General features: G+C 46.5%; 1 long non-coding RNA gene across 3 annotated transcripts in view; it reads right to left on the bottom strand.

The window, feature by feature from the left end:
- The window catches only part of LOC137379254 (uncharacterized), a 37,246-nt gene that overhangs the window by 15,160 nt on the left and 4,412 nt on the right, over nt 1–17,674 (bottom strand). For 2 of the 3 annotated variants that reach the window (XR_010976776.1, XR_010976778.1), the window contains exon 2: nt 14,796–14,883. The exons of the other annotated variant lie outside the window; for it this stretch is intronic. This is a non-coding gene — a long non-coding RNA (uncharacterized lncRNA). The remainder of the gene's footprint in view (nt 1–14,795; nt 14,884–17,674) is intronic. 3 annotated transcript variants of the gene reach the window in all.

Raw genomic sequence — 17,674 nt, 5'->3', positions numbered from 1 at the left:
TGTCACGGTTCTGGGAGGGAGGGGAAGGGGTGAGGGTAGAGGTGCGGGGAATGGGTCGGACACGGTTGAGGGCCCTGTCAACCACAGTGGGGGGAAATCTTTGGTTGCGGAGATAGGAGGTCATATCAGAAGCACCGTCATGGAAGGTAGCATCATCAGAGCAGATGCGTCGGAGACGGAGAAACTGGGAGAATGGAATGGAGTCCTTAGAGGAGGTAGGGTGTGAAGAATTGTAGTCGAGGTAGCTGTGGGAGTCAGTGGGCTTATAATGGATATTGGTAGACAACCTATCCCCAGAGATGGAGACAGAGAAGTCGAGGAAGGGAAGGGAAGTGTCAGAGATGGACCATGTAAAGGTGAGAGAAGGGTGGAAATTGGAAGCAAAGTTGATAGAGTTTTCTAGTTCGGGGCGGGAGCAGGAAACGGCACCGATACAGTCATCAATGTACCGGAAAAAGAGTTGGGGGAGGGGGCCTGAGTAGGACTGGAACAAAGAATGCTCGACATATCCCACAAAAAGACAGGCATAACTAGGACCCATGCGGGTACCCATAGCGACACCTTTTACTTGAAGGAAATGCATGGAGTTGAAGGAGAAGTTGTTCAATGTGAGAACAAGTTCAGCCAGGCGGAGGAGGGTGGTGGTGGATGGGGACTGGTTGGGCCTCTGTTCCAGGAAGAAGCGGAGAGCCCTCAAACCATCCTGGTGGGGGATGGAGGTGTAGAGCGATTGGACGTCCATAGTGAAGAGGAGGCGGTTGGGACCAGGAAACTGGAAATTGTCAAAATGACGTAGGGCGTCAGAAGAGTCACAGATGTAGGTGGGAAGAGACTGGACCAGCGGAGAAAAGATAGAGTCTAGATAGGAAGAAATAAGTTCAGTGGGGCAGGAGCAGGCTGACACAATGGGTCTGCCGGGACAGTCCCGTTTGTGGATTTTGGGAAGGAGGTAGAAGCGGGCTGTCCGGGGTTGCGGGACTATGAGGTTGGAAGCCATAGAGGGAAGATCTCCAGAGGAGATGAGGTCAGTGACAGTCCTTTGGACGGTGGCTTGATGTTCGGTGGTGGGGTCATGGTCCAGAGGGAGGTAGGAAGAGGTGTCTGTGAGTTGGCGTTGAGCTTCTGCAAGGTAGAGGTCGGTACGCCATACAACAACAGCACCACCCTTGTCTGCAGGTTTGATGACCATGTCGGGGATAGACCTGAGAGAACGGAGTGCCTCAAGTTCAGAGGGGGATAGGTTAGAGTGAGTGAGGGGGGCAGAGAAATTGAGACGACCGATGTCTCGCCGACAGTTTTCAATGAAGAGATCAAGAGCGGGTAAGAGGCCAGGGGGAGGGGTCCAGGTAGAGGGAGAGTGCTGGAGGCGGGTGAATGGATCTGCTGTTCGGGGGGAGGACTCCTGGTCGAAGAAGCGCTGACCAAAAGGTCACGGAGCAAAGGCAAACAATATGTATAATAACTCTGCTGATCTGAGGCAAACATCAAGAAACAAACATTTATTACACAACACTGACCTCTAGTGTACAGCAAACAAATGTCAGGCAAATTTTCAAATGCAACATCATTTTTCTCACTGAGCTTCACGTGATTGCCTATCAATCACTGGGGATTGAAGTACTGCACCCATTTTTTGCCTCAAAACGAGGAGTAAAAAGGTCCACATTCACTGGGTTATTTCACTTGGCCACTTTGAGTCAAAGAATATTCAGGCATCACAGGTGGTCATTTTAATCTATCTTTTGGCCCTTTGTAAAGGCTAATGAGAGGCCTAGTGTCTGTTCAAGGACCCGTCCTGGAAATTCATCAGCACTCCTCTCCTCTTGAAACGTATTGGGATCCAATTGATGGGGAGGAAAGGAGGGAGAAACAAAGTGAGGAAGGAAGGATGAGGACATGGAGGAGATGGGGGGGGAATGGGGAAAGGATGATGAACAAGAGGGGGACAACAGCATGAAAGCAGTGAGGAAGAGAGGGTCAAATGAGAGGACAGGATGAGGAGGAGCGGGGAATGGGCGATGGAGGACGAAAGTGGAAAAGGAGGGAAGGAGTAGGGTAGAATGATGGATGGGGGGCGAAGGACAAAGAGGAAGGAGGAGAGGCTGAGTACCATGTGTCGTTTGGATATTGTGTCTCACTTTTGGGGGTGCTCTCATGGTTTTTATGGGAGCCTCACATTACTGCAGAATTGCACGTAGCCCCCTGGTTTTAACACGTGTATCCACCCCACCCCACCTCTCGGTCCCTATGGGTGTGACAAACCAGCTGTAACTTGTCAGTGAGGCATTAAAACCACAGACACTCACAGTAAATGTGTCACCAGAAGCTGAACTATTTCTAAAGGTTTAGATCAGATGATGCAAGAGGGTGAAGGTCAGGAGCCTGTCATACACACAATGACCAGCAGGTAGCCTCAGCTCACTAACATTCTGCTGAAGATCACTTTAACTGTTCAGATCCCAGCAGCAGAGGAACTTCTGCTCCCATTGGCCACGCAGTTCTTTGTCCAGATTTCCCCACAAGTAGGAGGCACTGCAGAATCCTCTCGAATGTGTTTTACCTCATGGCCCCAATAAAAAGGCTGTTGTCCATCCCTGCGACTCAGAGACAAGGGATGATATTAACCTCGCTCACTGGCTTTCCAACGTCCCATTGCCAGATTCTTCCATTTTAACTTGCTCTCTGAGCCATCAGCAAAGACATTTATCTGAAACCAGTGGTGTCCTTCTTTAACAATGCATTTCATGGTCCAGTGACATCATCAGGACCCCACAGCAATTTTAACTTAGGCCCAAGCAGCGAAGTTATTGTTGCTGCAAATTGGTCAGACCTCATGCTGTTGAGGTCGGGTGTAGTTTGGGGGGGAGGCAGGGGAGTTGGCAGTCACCAGAGACCCCACCCTGCCATACCTCTGGCCCTCACTGCTGACCACTTGGCCCTGCACTCCTGTCTCTAACATTCAGCCTCTCTGCCTTGATTGTGCAAGGGCATCAGGATCCCGGGGTATAGAGGGCAGCCCATGTCTGTGAGGAACCATGCCTGTCTTAGCTGCAAGTAATGTGCCTGTTTGTGGGAAACATCCATGTCGGCCTCCTCCAGAGATCCGCAGCATCACAGCTGCCAGTCTTCAGCCGATTCGATTCACTCGACATGATATCAAGAAATGCCTAAACACATTGGATACAGCAAATGCTATGGGCCCTGACAACATCCTGGCTGCAGAATTGTGCTCCAGAACTACCCGCGCCCTTCGCCAAGCTATTCCAGTACAGCTACAACACAGATTTTTTTTTTAATTCATTCATGGGATGTGGGTGTCACTGGCCAGGCCAGCATTTATTGTCCATCCCTAATTGCCCTTGAGAAGGGGGTGGTGAGCTGCCTTATTGAACCGCTGCAGTCCATGTGGAGTAGGTATACCCACAGTGCTGTTAGGAAGGGAGTTCCAGCATTTTGACCCAGCGACAGTGAAGGAACGGCGATATAGTTTCAAGTCAGGATGGTGTGTGACTTTGAGGGGAACTTGCAGGTGGTGATGTTCCCATGCATCTTCTGCGCTTGTCCTTCGAGGTGGTAGAGTTCGCGGATTTGGAAGGTGCTGTCTCAGGAGCTTTGGTGCGTTGCTGCAATGCATCTTGTAGGTGGTACACACTGCTGCCACTGTGCATCGATGGTTGAGGGACTGAATGTTTGTGAATGTGGTGCCAATCAAGTGGGTTGCTTTGTCCTGGATGGTGTCGAGCTTCTTGAGTGTTGCTGGAGCTGCACCCATCCAGATAAGTGGAGAGTATTCCATCACACTCCTGACTTGTGCCTTGTAGATGGTGGACAGGATTTGGGGAGTCAGGAGGTGGTTACTTGCTGCAGGATGCCTAGCCTCTGACCTGCTCTTGTAGCCACGGTATTTATACAGCTACTCCAGTTCAGTTTCTAGTCAATGGTAACCCGCAGGATGTTGATAGTGGGGGATTCAGCGATCATAATGCCATTGAATGTCAAGGAGAAAGGGTTAGATTCTCTCTTGTTGGAGATGGTCATTGCCTGGCGCTTGTGTGGCGTGCATGTTACTTGCCACTTATCAGCCCAAGCCTGGATATTGTCCAGGTCTTGCTGCATTTCTCCACGGACTGCTTCAGTATCTGAGCAGTGGCAAATGGTGCTGAACATTGTGCAATCATCAGCAGATATTCCCACTTCTATCCTTATGCTTGAAGGAAGGTCATTGTTGAAGCAGCTGAAGATGGTTGAGCCTAGGACACTACCCTGAGGAATTGCTGGGGGGTCATCATATAACCAGAAACTTAATTGGACCAGCCTTATAATTACTGTAACGACAAGAGCAGGTCAGAGGCTGGAAATCCTGCGATGAGTAATTCACCTCCTGTCTCCCCAAAGCCTGTCCACCATCTACAAGGCACAAGTCAGGAGTGTGATGGAATACTCTCCACTTGCTGGATGAGTGCAGCTCCAACAACATTCAAGAAGCTCAACAACATCCAGGACAAAGTAGCCTGCGTGTTTGGCACCCCATCCACCACCTTCAACATTCATTCCCTCCACCACTGACGTACAGTGGCAGCAGTGTGCACCATCTACAAGATACACTGCAGCAACTCGCTTAAGTTCCTTTGACAGCACCTTCTAAACTCTCAACCCCTACCAACTAGAAGAACAAGGGCAGCAGACGCATAGGAACACCACCACCTGCAAGTTCTCTTCCAAGTCCCACACCATCCTGACTTGGAACTATATCATTGTTCCTTCACTATTGTTGGGTCAAAAACCTGGGATTCCCTTCCTAACAGCAGTATGGGTGTACTTGTACCACATAGACTGTAGTTGTTCAAGAAAGCAACTCAACACCATGTTCTCCAGGGCAATTAGGGTTAGACAATAAATGCTGCCTTGCCAGCAACACCCAAATCGCATGAACAGATAGGAAAAAAAGCACTGGACCTGCATCATGCGGTGTTCCCGGTCACTGACCAGTTCCACACAGTTGGAGTGAAAGCCATTTCTATTTAAATAGACCTTTATAAGCCAGTGGTTAAGCACCAGCTCGAGTATTGTATTCGATTTGGACACCACACTTTAGGAATGATGTCAAGGCCTTGTAGAAGGCACCGAGGAGATTTACTAGACTGGCACCTGGGATGAGTTCCTTCATTTATGTGGAGAGATTGGAGAAGCTGGGTTGATCTCCTCAGAGCAGTGAAGGTTCAGGGGAGATTTAACAGAGATGTTCAAAATTATGTAGGGTTTTGATAGAATAGATAAGGAGAAACTGTTTCCATTGGGAAAAGGGTCAGTAAGTAAATAGATTTAAGTTAATTATCAGAAGAAACAGAGGGGCGATGAGAAGAATTTCTTTTACTCAAGAAGTTGTTATTATATGGAATGCACTGCCTGAAAGGGTGATGGAAGCAGATTCAGTAATAACTTTCTAAAGGAAATTGGATAAATATTTGTGGAGGAAAAAATGCACAGCTATGAGGAAAAAGCAGGGGAGTGGGCTGATGTGATAGCTCTTTCAAAGAGCTGGCAGGGGCACAATATGCGGAATTGCCTCCTCCTGTGCTGTAATGATTCTCCTGTGGCATTGCTCCATTGGGCCTGCATACACAGGTAGGCAGGCACCATCATTGACTCCTATACTCTGGGGAATACATTGGGAGTGCCCTACGGGGAAAAGTGTTGAAGGATTAAAACTGCAAAATAATGATCAGTCCCATGTGTAAGAAAAGGGTTAATCAGGATGCCCTGGAGTCAACCAATGTTCTGCAGCTGTTGCTTTATCTTTATGCTGTAGTTGGATTCACTTTTATCTTTGTTTGCTAAGCAGGGCAATATGATTCAATTTGAAAGCAATGACCCTTAAACTAATGAACCAAGGCTGACCTTGCAGCAATTTCAATTCCAGGGTGAAGCAATCACCCACAGAAAGAGGGACTTAACTAAACATGGACCACTGTGCACTGGTTCCTCAATTTCAGGCAGCTGCAACCACTGTGAATGAGACAAGGCCATTTACTAATCCTCCAAAGAGAAACCACTTGGGTATACATCATCCTTTTTAATTGGGGTTTCTGTTCAATCAGGAGGTTAACTAAATCATACAGAATCAGACTTATAACTAAAGGTTTCACTTGGAGGCATAATAAATCAAAAGAACAACCCTTGACCCCACCATCCTTCCAAACCATTGTCCCTTCTTCAACCTCCCTTTCCTCTCCAAAGTCCTTGAACATGTTGCCTCACAAATCCATTCCCATCTTTCCCAGAACTCCATGTTGGAATCCCTCCAATCAGGTTTCCACCCCTGTAATAGTACCAAACAGCTCTTATCAAAGTCACATACGACATCCTATGTGACCGTAACAAAGGTTAACTTTCCATCCTCGTGCTTCTCAACCTGTCTGCAGCCTTTCACATGATTGACCACACCATCCTCCTCCAACACCTCTCCACTGTCATGCAGCTGGGTGGGACTGCTCTCACCTGGTTCCATTCTCATCTATCTAATCGGAGCCAGAGAACCACTCGCAATGGCTTCTCCTCCTGCTCCCACACTGTTATCTCTGGTGTTCCCCCAAGGATCTATCCTTGGCCCCCTCCTATTTCTCATCTGTATGCTGCTCCTCGGTGACGTCAGCCAAAAGCACAGCATTAGTTTCCACATGTACGCTGACGACACTCAGCTCTACCTCACCACCACCTTTCTCGACTCCTCCACTGTTGCTAAACTATCAGACTGCTTACCTGACATCCAGTACTGGATGAGCAGAAATTTCATCCATTCAATATTGGGAAGACTGAAGCCATTGTTTTCAATCCCCGCTCCGAACACCCGAGCTACTGACTCCATCCCTCTCCCTGTCAACAGTCAGAGATTAAGCCAGTCTATTCATAACCTTGGTGTCACATTTGGCCCAGAGGTGAATTTCCGACTTCATATCCATGCCATCACTAGGTCTACCTATTTCCACCTCAGTAATCGCCTGACTTCTCCCCTGTCTCAGCTTATCTGTTGCTGAAACCCACATTCATGCCTTCGTTACCTCGAGATTTGACGCCGTCCTGACTGGTTTCCCACATTCTACGTTCCATAATCTTGAGGTCATCCAAAACTCTGCTGCCCGTGTCTTAACTCGCACCGAGTCCTATTCCCTTCATGGCCCTGTGTTTGCTGACCTACTTTGGCACCCGGTCAAGTAATGTCTTGATTTTAAAATTTTCATCCTTGGTTTCCAAATCCCTTCATGGCCTCACCCCTCCCTGTCTCTGTACTCTGTACTCTCCTCCAACCTCACAACCTCTAAGATATCTGAGCTCCTCTAATTCTGGTCTCTTGAACATCCCTGATTTTAATCGCTCCATCATCGGTGGCCACACCGTCAGTTGCCTCGGCCCCAAGCCCTGGAATTCCCTCCCTACACCTCTCCACCTCTCGACCTCACTTTCCTCCTTTAAGACACTCGTCATGAACATGTGCTATACCGAATGAGGACTTTTTAATCCATCGGCTGGGAACCTGAATTACATTTTAGAAAAGGAGAAAAGGAACAGACAAAAGGTGACAGCTAGCAGATAAAGAAAGTGGTCACCAAATTTGCATCAAAATCCCTTGCATTCCACTGCCTTGTTCAAAAAAGGGTGTAAAGATAAACTCAGCAAGTACAGGCCAGTCAGTTTAACTTTGGTGGGGAAAATTCTAGAAAAAATAATTCAGGACAAAATGAAAAGTCACATGGACAAATGCGGGTTCATTAAAGAAAGCCAGCATTTTCTGAAGGGAAAATCATGTTTAATTAACTTTCTGGAGTTTTTTTGAGGAAGTAACAGAGAGGGATGATGAGGGCAATGCTGTTGATGTGGTGTACGTGGACCTTCAAAAGGCATTTGATACAGTGCCACACAACAGACTTGTGAGCAAAGTTACAACTCATGGAATAAACGGGACGTTAGTAACATGGATATGGAATAGGCTGAGTGACAGGAAACAACGAGTAGTGGTTGATGGATGTTTTTCGGGCTGGGGGATGGTTTGTAGTGGAGTTCCCCACCCTCCCCCATAGTGCGCAACCCCCCTGACCCAAGCCCTGTGACCCTCACCACCTCTGTCCTCACTGCTGCTGGACCCCAGGAATCACCGGGTGAATCAAAATGGACATCCAGCCCCAGCCCCTACCCTTCCGAGTGTCCAAGCTGCAAATTCCCCTCCCCCCACACTGCTGCCATCCCCCAGTTCCATTCCACAATATTCCTAGAGCCTGACAGTATCCAGAGCCCCTGCAAAATGAAGGTAATGGGAGAAGCCACACACCAGTCTGAGCCTGCTGTCTGTTCAGCAGCATTTGGCTGCCTATCCTACGGCCCAGGAGAAGGCAATGGATTCAAAACTACGCCATAATGAAAGGAACAGTGATTAATAATCAAGGAATTCTAGTCCTAAAACACTGGCTAAGCATCCAAGAATACCAGGAATTAAAAACAGAATTTGACTAAATCCTATCAATATAAGTGGGTGGCCCCCGGTAATACATGGTGTGTTATATGGTATATTGCCTGAAAACAGCAAATCCTTCAATTTAACCACAAGCACAGGATGCCTGCTAGTTTATTCACAAAGCACCCAATTTAAACTTAAGCTCGACGTCCACAAACTGTTACTTGCTGATTTCATCAACCCCCTCCACTCTTTTCATTCTTAGTGATCTCTTGCACTTTGAGTTGTGACCTTACCCTGGTTTTTCAATATGAAAAACATGAAAAGTTGTGAGTCACAACTTGATATTTGTTTTCAAAACTTGTGTCTTTAAAGCGATTTTCTCATGTTTTCAGGATGTCCCAAATCCCTTTACACCCAATGAAGTACTTTTAAGGTGTAATCACTGTTGCTATATAGGAAACACAGCACCCAATTTGTGCACAGCAAGCTCCCACCAACAGAAATGAGTTAAGAGAATGGATAATTTCTTTTTAGGAGTTAGTTCAGGGTAAAATCTAGGCCGGGTCTCCTTTAAAAAGTGATTTGGAATCTTTATCCTCTGCCTGAGAGGGCAGACAGGACCTCAGTTTAACATCTCATCTGAAAGGCGGCACCCCCGACAGTGCAGCACTCCCTCAGTCCTGCACTGGGAGTGTTAGGTGTATTATGTGCTCACATCTCTGGAGTCGAACTTGAACCTACCTACTAGGTCAGAGGATGACCGGCTTAAAAACTAAAAAGATCGAGGAGCAGCAAATTGATGAGGTGAGATAGCGGAAGCATGTGGAACAAATAAAGTTTGTAAAAGATCACAAACCCTCCATTTTCAGCGATGTCCTTCCTAACTCTTGATTTTTTTCTAATCTGCCTAAGGCTCTGACTCTTGCTATAGCTCAGTTCCATGGGAATTACAAACTCATCCAACAACAATTTGTACTTATATAGCACCTTTAAGTAATATAACATTCCAAGGTGCTTCACAGGAGTATTATCAAACAAAATTTGACACCAAGCCACATCAGTAAATATTACAGCTGCTGACCAAATACTTGGTGAAAAGGTAAGTTTCAAGGAACAACTTAAGTAAGGAAAACGAGGTAGAGAGATGGAGAGATTTAGGGAGGAAATGCCAGAGCGTAGGGCCTGGGCAAATGAAAGCACAGCCACCAAAGGTGGAGCGATTAAAATTGGGGATGCTCAGGAGATAAGAATTAAAGGAACACAGATATCCAGGAGGGTTGTGGGGCTGGAGGAAATTACAGAGATAGGGAGGGATTTGAAAATGAGGATGAGAAATTGAACATCGAAGCATTGCTTGATTGGGAGGCAATGTAGGTGAGCGAGCACGGGGGATGGGCGAACAGATTTTGGTGTGAGTGAGGACATGGGCATCAGAGTTTTAGATGACCTCAAGTTTACAGAGGGTAGAATGTGGGAGGCTGGCCAGACATGTGTTGAAATAGTCCGGTCTAGAGGCATAAATGAGGGATTCAGCAGCAAATGAACTGAGGCAGGGATGGAGTTGGTGATGATATGGAGGTGGAAATAAGTTGCCTTTGTGATGGTGTGGGGTCATGTTGTTAGGAGCATGTCTCTGAGTCAAACATGACACCAAGATTGCGAACAGTCTGGTTCAGCCTCAGACAGTTGCTTGGAGAGAGATGGAGTCATTGCTAAAGAATGGAGGTTGTGATGGGGACTGAAGACGATGGCTTCAGTTCTCCCATTATTTAGTTGAAGGAAATTTCTGCTCATCCAATACTGGAAGTTGGACAAGCAGAATGACACTTTAGAGAGAGTGGAGGGGTCAGGAGAGGCAATGGTGAGGTAGAGCTGGATGTCACCAGCATACATATAAAAACTGAGGCTGTGTTTTGGTTGATGGCACCAAGGGGCAGCATGTAGTTGAGAAATAAGAGGGGACCAAGGGTAGATCTTTGGAGGCACCAGAGGTAATAATGTGAGAGTGGGAAGAGAAGCCACTGGTGGTAATACTCTGGTTACGAATAGATAGATAAGAATGGAAACAGGCGAGTGCAGTGCCACCTAGCTAGACAACAGTGGAAAGACATTGGAGGAGGATGGTGTGGTCAACCATGTCATACACTGCAGAGAAGGACGAGGAGGGAAAGTTTACCTTTACCACAGTCTCATAGGATGTACTGTGGCAGGGTGGAAATCTGATTGGAGGGATTCAAACACAGAGTTCTGGGAAAGTTGGGCACAGAGTTGAGAGACAACAACACGTTCAAGGACTTTGGAGAGGAAAGGGATGGTGACGATGGGACGGTAGTTTATAATGATGGAGGGATCAAGGCTCGTTTTTTGAGGAGAGAGGTGATGACAACAGATTTGAAGGAGAAGGGGGAATAATACATGAGGAGAGGAACCATTAACAATGTCAGCTAACGTGTGAAGCCAGGAAGGGAAGTTGGCTGGTTTAGTGGGAATGGGGTTAGGGAGCAGGAGGTGACTCTCATGGGCTAGATGAGCTCAGCGAGGGCATGAGGGGAGATAGGAGAGAATCTAGAGAAAGATGCAAATTAAGAGCTGGGGCAGGAGGGAGCCTTAGAGGATGTTTGGCCCGCTGAGCTAGTGGAAGGGAGGGATGTGGCAGCTGATCAGATGGCCTCCATCTTAGTGACAAACAAGTCCATAGCTCCTCGCACTTGTTGTTGGAGGTGAGGGTGGAGGAGATATGAGAGAATGGTTTAAGAAGGCAGTTTGCAGTAAAGAAAAGAAGCCAGGGGATATCTTTGCATTCCAGGATGATCCTGGAATGGTGCACAGCTTTGGCCGACGAGAGCAGGGCCAGATCGTGACAGTAAATGGAACAGTTAGCAAAGGAAGAAAGACATGCATTTATATAGGATCTTTCACCACATACATAGAAGACTGCTTTAAACAACATATCCTCGCTCTCACCAAGAACATTACCATGGGCCAAATGCTAGTGTATTTGCAAATCAACCATCCAATCTCCTTGATTTACCATCAGTCTGTATCTCACTCCTGAGTATCTGTTATTCGATATAAAAACCACCCAAACCCTTTGCTTTGATTCCAGCCTGCTCTCACTCCCAAGTATCTGTTATTCTATATAAAGTAACATTTGCGCCACACAAGTGCCAGGCAATGACAATCTCCAACAAGAGAGAATCTAACCATCTCCCCTTGATATTCAATGGCATTATGATTGGTAAATTCCCCACAATCAACATCCTGGGGGTTACCATTGACCTGAAACTGAACTGGAGTAGCCATATAAATACTGTGGTGACAAGAGCAGGTCAGAGGCTAGGAATCCTGTGGCGAGTAACTCACCTCCTGACTCCCCAAAGCCTGGCAACTATTTACAAGGCACAAATAAGGAGTGTGATGGAATACTCTCCACTTTCCTGGATGGGTGCAGCTCCAACAACACTCAAGAAGGTCAACACCATCCAGGAGAAAGAAGCTCGCTTGATTGGCACCCCATCCACAAACATTCACTCCCTCCACCACCAATGCACAATGACAGCTGTTTGTACCATCTACAAGATGCACTATAGCAATGCCTCAAGGCTCCTTAGACAGCACCTTCCAAACTCGCGACCTCTACCACCTAGAAGGACAAGGGCAGCAGTTGCATGGGAACGCCACCACCTGCAAGCCACACACCATCCTGACTTGGAACTATATCACCGTTCCTGGAACTCCCTTCCGAACAGCACTGTGGGTATACCTACCCAACATGGACTGCAGCGGTTCAAGAAGGCAGCTCACCACCACCTTCTCAAGGGCAATTAAGGATGGACAATAAATGTTGGCCCAGTCAGCGATACTCACATCCCATGAATGAGTAAAACAAAAACCAAGATCACTAACTCAGCACAAACACTGGATTGAACCTCAGTCCTTCCTATGTTACATGACTTAGATTAGATTAGATTAATATCTAGTATCACAGCAGCTGCTGTAAAATTTCACTGGTTCTCTATCTGGACATCTTTTTATGAAAGGAAATCATTTAGAAATTTTGCTCTGTTCCCTTTCACTTAATATTTTGAGTTTTTTCATAATTTTTTTTTAGAATTACAGCACTGAAACAGGCCCTTCGACCCACCGAGTCTGTGCCGACCATCAACCACCCATTTATACTAATCCTACATTAATCTCATATTCCTACCACATCCCCACCTGTCCCGATATTTCCCTACCACCTACCTATACTATGGACAATTTATAATGGCCAATTTACCTACCAACCTGCAAGTCTTTTTTGGCTGTGGGAGGAAACCGGAGCACCCGGCGAAAACCCACGCAGACACAGGGAGAACTTGCAAACTCCACACAGGCAGTACCCAGAATTGAACCCAGGTCGCTGGAGCTGTGAGGCTGCGGTGCTAACCACTGCGCCACTGTGCCGTTCCAAAAACAGCAACTTCCTTGGGTCTGTCAATTAGTTACACCCACATACTGCAGAGAAATGTGCGAAAGTACCAAAAAGAATAGAGTGAGTTAGCCACAGACTTGCTGGCCATCATTTGTGTCACAAATACATGATGCAATCTGTCCTTCAAACCACAAATGTTTCCTTAAGAATGGACACTTGTTGCATTAGTGTCTGTAACAATATGTTAGTGTGCCCTTGAACCCTGCTATCTTGCACAGATCTTACCAAAAGCAACTGCAACACGACATCTCTGAGCTCAGGCCTAACTCGCCTGAGCAACCACAGTTTTGTGGTTTTAATAGAAGCAGGTTATTTATTAGTGGGCCTGCTAATGGCAGTTAGATCTGTTTCTTTGATAAAGCCGGTCATTTCTAATGAAACAATTTTCCAGTGTCTTGTCTCATGACTATGTGCTACAACACCTCTCACTGAATGAGGAAAAAACACCTTTCACCCTGCAGTTACTGAGTTTAATCAGTGGAAAACTTCACCCAAGGACTTGCCTCAATATTCCGATCCTGAAGACAATTAGCTTTTAAGGGGAAGCTAAATAGATACATGAGGGAGAAAAGAATAGGAGGATACTGAGTCATACAGGCAGAGTCATGATGGCACAGAAGGAGTCCATTTGGCCCATCAACTCCATGTCGGCTCTCTGCAGAGCAATCCAATTAGTCACTTTCCCCTGCTTTATACCCACAGACATGCTGATCGGGTTGGATGAAGTAAGGTGGGAGCAGGCTCATGTACAAACCTGCTGGGCTGCTTCTGAGCTGTAAATTCTTGCTAATGCTAGGAATTAAATTCCTTCAACCCTCCAACCTTTCTCTCTCTCCACTGTTCTGGTCTCCGCTTTATCAATGTCACTTTGATCGCTGTTCCTGTCAGTAAACCTTTTGTTCTTCCTAGGCTCCAGTTTAACTGTCCTACACACTCCTCCTCCTCCCTGCTTCCTCACTGTTAAAATTAAGACACGTAACACTATCTTCTATTCATTCACCTTTCCCCAGGCCCTCTCTACTGCGATCACTCCATTCTTTCCCCAACCTCCTCCTCCAATCTACTTTTAATACTCAAGCTCAATGTCTCCAAACTCTTACTGGCTGATCTCATCACCTCTCCTACCCTCTTCACTCTTGGTCGGGTCTTGCATTGTGGGTTCAGACCTTCATCTCTTTTTGACGTAAAAAGTGCAAAAAGTTATGATTTACAGTTGGACATTAAATTCTAAGAAAGAACTTCTATTTATATTGTATTTCTCATCTTCAAGATATCTCAAAACTCTGCACAGCCAATAAAGTACTTTTGAAGTGTAGGCACTTTTGTAATGTCTGAAACACAGCAGCCAATTTGCACACAGAAACTCCCACAATGTGATAATGACCAGATCACCTGTTTTTGGTGATATATGTTCAGGGACACCCCAGTTCCCCTTGAAAAAAGTGACCTTTAATCTTTATCCAGGGCAAATGGAGCCTCAGTTTAATGTTGCATGCAAAAGTTAGCACCTTCAACAGGGCAACACTCCTTCAGTCCTGCACTGGACTGTTAGTCTGGATTATGTGCTCAAGTCTCTGGAGTCTCTTCAACCTTCTTGATCAGAGAGTCAGAGGGTTATAAACTGGGTCTTGTTCAGAGGAGCAAGGGGATGTGGGTCAGGAGAGTGAAGGGAGTTGGGTAAGGAGGGTGATGGGGCTGCATGAGCAGATTGAGGAGAGATGGTTGAGGAGGATGGGGGGAGTCAGGATACTGGGGGGGGAGTCAGTGAGGATGGTGGGGGGAGTCAGCGTGAAGGGACAGGGAGTGCACACTGGCAGTCGAGTCCAGTCACCATTACTTTTTAACCAGACAACTCTCTCTGTGTTGGTGTACCTGTGTGTAGATGGGAGTCACCCCTCTCTGTGTTACTGTCCCTGTAGGTGGATGGGGTCTCTGGACACACTTTCTCTCCGTGTTCCCTCTGTGTAAAACAATAGGTTCAGTATGACAGATCTTGAACGAGGGGCTTCACTGAAACCCACCGGATGAGTTAGTGTGACTCAGCTTCCACACCTTACAGACTCTGAACTAAACTGAGACAATCGAGCTGTTGTGTGGTTGCCCATGTTTATTCACATTGCTGAGTGTGAGAGCAGTTTGTAATGTTCCTGATCACAATGGGGAAATTCATTCATATCTCATATTGAAAATGTCTTCTGTATCGACAGTAAAACTGTGCCCCAATTCCAGAGAGAATGGCATTGAGTGGAACACAGGACAGGGGGAGGTTATTCTCAAACAGAGAGTTTTCAAATAACAATGGCCTGTACTTCCTCTAGACTGGGTTATCTTCCTCCATCTCTCTCACTCTATCTATCACATGCTTCTTTCTTTTAATGGCCCTGGTTCACTCTCTCTCTCTTCCCCTCTCCCCAGTCTCTCACTTTCTGCAAACATTCCTGTCAATTTAGAAAAAACAACCATCCATGTCCTGACCTTACACCCACTTTTTATCTTCCAATTCCTCATTTCTGCCCATGTCATCTGGCGTTTGTACCTCTGACACCTCCTCCCCTTCCTCCACCTTCTTTACAAACCCACTCTCACTCCTTGCCTTTCAGATCAGACTGCCCACTCTGTCCCCCACCTCGATATTCAACCCCTCTCCTGGCTGCTCACCCGCCTCTCACATTCCCACCTCCCAACTCTCATCACACACCTACAATCCCCTCACCTCCCACCTCTCGACTTCCCCACCTTCCCACTTCTCATCACCCACCTTCCAGGTTCCCCAACTCCCACTTCACCACTTCTTTACCTCTGCACCCACAACCCCACCCCCTGCTTACTGGCTGCTGTTTTTTTCCACACGTGCAGTTGAAGGAAATTTGCCAGGCGATTACTAGCTGATGGGGCACTAGGACCCAGCAGCCATTCCCTCAGTGTCTCTGACTCAGGTCTGCAGCTGTCAGTCTGAGAAGCAGCTGGACAGGATTCCGGGTCAGAACCCGGTATTTATTCAGAGAACTTGTGAGCAGAATGATGGCAACAATTAATGGAAGAAAAATAAACTGACCACATTCAGAAAACAACAGACATTGAATAAAATTCCAGCGGATGAAATCATTAAGTATTTTTTTATAAAAACTGAGCGGATGTTACAATGTAAACCTAACTTTGAATGTCTGCAGACAACAAACTACTTGGATAAAAGCAAAATACTGCGGATGCTGGAAATCTGAAACAAAAACAAGAAATGCTGGAATCACTCAGCAGGTCTGGCAGCATCTGTGGAAAGAGAAGCAGAGTTAACGTTTCGGGTCAGTGACCCGAAACTGCTTGGAGCTGTTTTCATTAGAACAGAGGAGATTATGGGGAGATTTGAGAGAAGTGTTTAAAATTAGGAAAGGATGAGACAGAGACAGATGTTTCCAGTGACTGGGAGGTCTGGAATAAATAGGTTTCAGATGAAATGTACGAGTGGGGTTGCCAACCCTCCAGGATTGTCCTGGGGAAACTGGAATTAAAGATTAATCTCCAGGACAAAGTTGCCAAAAAAAAAACCAAGAAAAAAATCATTGATACAATTAAAGAAAAGAAACTTCAGGATTTTATTTAAGCAATTTTATTTGTTCTAAAATTATTGGGGATGGGAAAAAGGCTGTTTGACTGGCAGTCAAGAATCATCCAATCAGGCTTTGATTGCATGAAGACTCCCTTTCCAATTGGTGAGGGGAGGCGGAGCTTCCTGGTGATGGACATGTCAGACAACCAATGATAGGGGCGTGGGGGCGGGGCTGGTGAACAAGAGGGCATGTGATAAAACCTCCAGGGACAGGTCGAGCCACAGTTGGCAACTCCAGCAAAGAGCAGGAGGATCTTTTCACACAGAGGATTGTTAAGCTGTGGGTTGTATTATCAGAGTTCGTGATTGCTGCAGAAACCTTGTCAACATTTAAAGAATCGGTTCACTAGCTGGCTGGGAAAAAATGGAATAAAGGGACATGGGAACAGGCGGGTAATATGGGATTAAGGCTTGTGTGCAGGAGTGGCCTGTTTCCTTGTTGTAAATTCAATGTATTTTCAAAATAGCTTCCAGGGTTGATTGGATGTTCATTGTCCAAGCCACATGGATAACAGCCACTTGGGTGAGGGGCTGCTGGTACATTGAGAACTTCTCCCCAGCAAGAGCTGGATCAGGAAGCGGAGGGGAGAAAATTGGCAGAGAGGATAAACAATTCAAACACTGGAAATCCTTAAGAACAAAGGACTGATTCACCACCCATTACTTATGTCATTCTCACACTACCAGCCCTACAGTCCCGGAGACTATCCTCATCCAGGGCTCTAGCACACTGGAGCTGTAATGAGTCCATATCTGGCTTTGGGTTCACAGAACATTCTGATACCAAGGTGTGGGTCATTAAATGTTGCAGAGCTGACTGCAATAAAAGTCAGTCAGGTTCCTGATAATCTCCCCTATTGCCTCATGTGGTGCAATCCATGGATAACTGGGGCATTCAGATCGACCCAAAAGGTGGCAGCTTTGACGGCCAATCTGTGTTGGGTTAGTTGATCGCAGGCAGGGAAATGATTGGTGCAGTATAAGTGGCCTTGGATTGCTCAGGCTATTAATGGAAAACATCCACCTCTCAACCAGTTATCTGCTGGAGAGTCTGTGAGCCATTGTGTGAATTTAATGCAAATGTCCATTGCATGTTAAATGGAATGGAAGGGTTGTTAGGCAACTCACGTTCTGTACTGAAGAAAAC

This window comes from Heterodontus francisci, chromosome 17, assembly GCF_036365525.1.
Source record: "Heterodontus francisci isolate sHetFra1 chromosome 17, sHetFra1.hap1, whole genome shotgun sequence".
Taxonomy (NCBI): Eukaryota; Metazoa; Chordata; class Chondrichthyes; order Heterodontiformes; family Heterodontidae; genus Heterodontus; species Heterodontus francisci.
Note: the sequence above shows the minus strand (reverse complement) of the source record. Positions and strands in the feature narration are given on the sequence as shown.